This window comes from Micromys minutus, assembly GCF_963924665.1.
Source record: "Micromys minutus genome assembly, contig: SCAFFOLD_47, whole genome shotgun sequence".
NCBI lineage: Eukaryota > Metazoa > Chordata > Mammalia > Rodentia > Muridae > Micromys > Micromys minutus.
In genome coordinates this window covers 1,389,442-1,393,254 of record NW_027667133.1, presented here as the reverse complement: position 1 = coordinate 1,393,254, position 3,813 = coordinate 1,389,442, and positions in this window count along the sequence as shown.

The following is a 3,813-nucleotide window of genomic DNA, read 5'->3' as shown; positions in this document are numbered from 1 at the left end:
GTTTGGGCAAAAAGACAGAAATTCTCCTTATTTTGGGCAAAACTCAGAAATTCGACTTATTTCGGAGCAAAATTCCAGAAATTTCACATATATTGGGGCAAAATTGCAGAAATTACACTTATTTTGGGGCAAAATTGCAGAAATTTCACTTATTTCAAAAAAAAAAGAAGAAATTTTTTTATTTTGGGGTAAAAAGGCAGAAATTTCTTTTATTTTGGTACAAAATTGCAGAAATTTTTCTTATTTTGGAGCAAAAAGGCAGAAATTTTCCATATTTTGGGGCAAAAATGCAGAAATTCCGCTTATTTTGAGTAAAAAGGCTGAAATTCCCCTTAATTGGGGGCAAACAGGCAGAAATTTCCTTATTTTGGGGCAAAATTGCAAAAATTTCACTTATTTCAGGGTAATCAGTCAGAAATTTTCCTTATTTTGGGGCAAAAAGACAGAAATTCCCTGTTTTTGGGGAAAAAGACAGATATTCCACATTTTTAGAGGCAAAAAAGCAGAAATTCCTTTTATTTTGGAGCAAAAATAAAGAAATTTCTCTTTTTGGTGGCAAAAGGTATACATTCCCCTTATTTTCAGGCTAAAAAGCAAAAATTCCCCGTATTTTGGAGCAAAATTGCAGAAATTCCCCTAATTGTGGGGCAAAAAGGCAGAAATTCCCTAAATGTTAGGGCAAAAAAAAAAGAAATTCTTTTTATTTTGGGGCAAAACTCAGAAATTCCACTTATTTTGGAGCAAAATTAAAGAAATTTCCCATATTTTGGGGCAAAATTTCAGAAATTTCACTTATTTTGGGGCAAAATTGCAGAAATTTCACTTATTTCAGTGAAAAAAGGCAGAAATTTTCCTTATTTTGGGGCAAAAAGGCAGAAATTCCTAATATTTTGTGGCAAAAATGCAGAAATTCCCCTTATTTTGAGGTAAAAATGCTGAAATTCCCCTTATTTGGGGGCAAAATCAGAAATTTCCCTTATTTTGGGGCAAAATTGCAGAAATTTCACTTATTTTGGGGCAAAATTGCAGAAATTTCACTTATTTCAGTGAAAAAAGGCAGAAATTTTCCTTATTTTGGGGCAAAAAGGCAGAAATTCCTAATATTTTGTGGCAAAAATGCAGAAATTCCCCTTTTTTTGAGGTAAAAATGCTGAAATTCCCCTTATTTGGGGGCAAAAAAGCAGAAATTTCCCTTATTTTGGGGCAAAATTGCAGAAATTTCACTTATTTTAGGGTAATAAGTCAGAAATTTTCCTTATTTTGGGCAAAAAAGACAGAAATTCCCTTTGTTTTGGGTGAAAAATACATAAATTCCACTTATTTAGAGGCAAAAAAGCAGAAATTCCCCTTATTTTGGTTCAAAATTGCAGAAATTTCACTTACTTCAGGGTAATAAGTCAGAAATTTTCTTTATTTGGGGGCAAAAAAGACAGAAATTACCTTTGTTTTGGGGGAAAAATACAGAAATCCCACTTATTTAGAGGCAAAAATGCAGAATTCCCCTTGTTTTGGAGCAAAAATGAAGAAATTTCCCTTTTTTATGGCTAAAAGTTATGCATTCTTCTTATTTTCAGGCAAACGTGCAGAAATTCCCCGTATTTTGGAGCAAAATTGCAGAAATTCCCCTAATTGTGGGGCAAAAAGGCAGAAATTCCCTATATGTTTGAGCAAAAAGACAGAAATTCTCTTTATTTGGGGGCAAAACTCAGAAATTCCACTTATTTTGGGGCAAAATTCCAGAGATTTCCCTTATTTTGGGGCAAAATTGCAGAAATTTCACTTATGGCATGGAAAAAGGGCAGAAAATTTCCTTATTTTGGGGCAAAAAGTCAGAAATTCCTAATATTTTGTGTCAAAAATGCAGAAATTCCCCTTATTTTGAGGTAAAAGGGTGAAATTCCTCTTATTTGGGGGCAAAAATGCAGAAATTTCCCTTATTTTGGGGCAAAATTGCAGAAATTTCACTTATTTCAGGGTAATAAGTCAGAAAATTTCCTTATTTTGGTGCAAAAAAGACAGAAATTCCTCTTGTTTTGGGGGAAAAAGACGGAAATTCCACATATTTAGAGGCCAAAAAGCAGAAATTCCCCTTATTTTGGAGCAAAATTACAGAAATTTCACTTTTTTATGGAAAAAGGTATGCATTCTTCTTATTTTCGGGCAAAAAGGCAGAAATTCCCCGTATTTTGGAGCAAAATTGCAGAAATTAACCTAATTGTGGGGCAAAAATGCAGAAATTCCCTATATGTTGGGGCAAAAACACAGAAATTCTCCTTATTTTGGGGAAACTCAGAAATTCCACTCATTTTGGGGCAAAATTCCAGAAATTTCCCTTATTTTGGGGCAAAATTGCAGAAATTTCACTTATTTTGTGGCAAAATTAGAGAAATTTCACTTATTTCAGGAAAAAAAAAGCAGAAATTTTCTTATTTTGGGGCAAAAAAGCAGACATTTCCCATATTTTGGTACAAAATTGCAGAAATTTTTCTTATTTTGGGCAAAAAAGCAGAAATTTCCCATATTTTGGGGCAAACATGCAGAAATTCCCCTTCATTTTGAGGTAAAAAGGCTGAAATTCCCCTTATTTGGGGGCAAAAAGGCAGAAATTTCCCTTATTTTGGGGTAAAATTGCAGAATTTCACTTATTTCAGGGTAATAAGTCAGAAATTTTCCTTATTTTGGGGCAAAAAATCAGAAATTCCCTTTGTTTTGGGGAAAAAGACAGAAATTCCACTTATTTAGAGGCATAAAAGAAGAAATTCCCCTCATTTTGGAGCAAAAATGAAGAAATTTCCCTTTTTTATGGCAAAATGGTATGCATTCTTATTATTTTCAGACAAAAAAGGCAGAAATTCCCCGTATTTTGGAGCAAAATTGGAGAAATTCCCCTAATTGTGGGGCAAAAAAGCAGAAATTCCTTATATGTTGGGGCAAAAAGACAGAAATTCTCCTTATTATAGGGCAAAACTCAGAAATTTAACTTATTTTGGGGCAAAATTGCAGAAATTTCACTTATTTCATAAAAAAAAGCAGAAATTTTCTTATTTTGGAGCCAAAAGGCAGAAATTTCTTTTATTTTGTTACAAAATTGCAGAATTTTTTCTTATTTTGGGGCAAAAAGGCAGAAATTACCCATATTTTGGGGCAAAAATGCAGAATTTTTTTTTATTTTGAGTTAAAAGGCTGAAATTCCCCTTATTTGGGGGCAAAAAAGCAGAAATTTCCTTATTTTGGGGCAAAATTGCAGAAATTTCACTTATTTCAGTGAAAAAAGGCAGAAATTTTCCTTATTTTGGGGCAAAAAGGCAGAAATTCCTAATATTTTGTGGCAAAAATGCAGAAATTCCCCTTATTTTGAGGTAAAAATGCTGAAATTCCCGGTATTTGGGGGCAAAAAAGCAGAAATTTCCCTTATTTTGGGGCAAAATTGCAGAAATTTCACTTATTTTAGGGTAATAAGTCAGAAATTTTCCTTATTTTGGGCAAAAAAGACAGAAATTCCCTTTGTTTTGGGGGAAAAATACATAAATTCCACTTATTTAGAGGCAAAAAAGCAGAAATTCCCCTTATTTTGGTTCAAAATTGCAGAAATTTCACTTACTTCAGGGTAATAAGTCAGACATTTTCCTTATTTGGGGGCAAAAAAGACAGAAATTACCTTTGTTTTGGGGGAAAAAGACAGAAATTCCACTTATTCAGAGGCAAAAAAGCAGAATTCCCCTTATTTTGGAGCAAAAATGAAGAAATTTCCCTTTTTTATGGCAAAAAGTTATGCATTCTTCTTATTTTCACGCAAATAGGCAGAAACTCCCC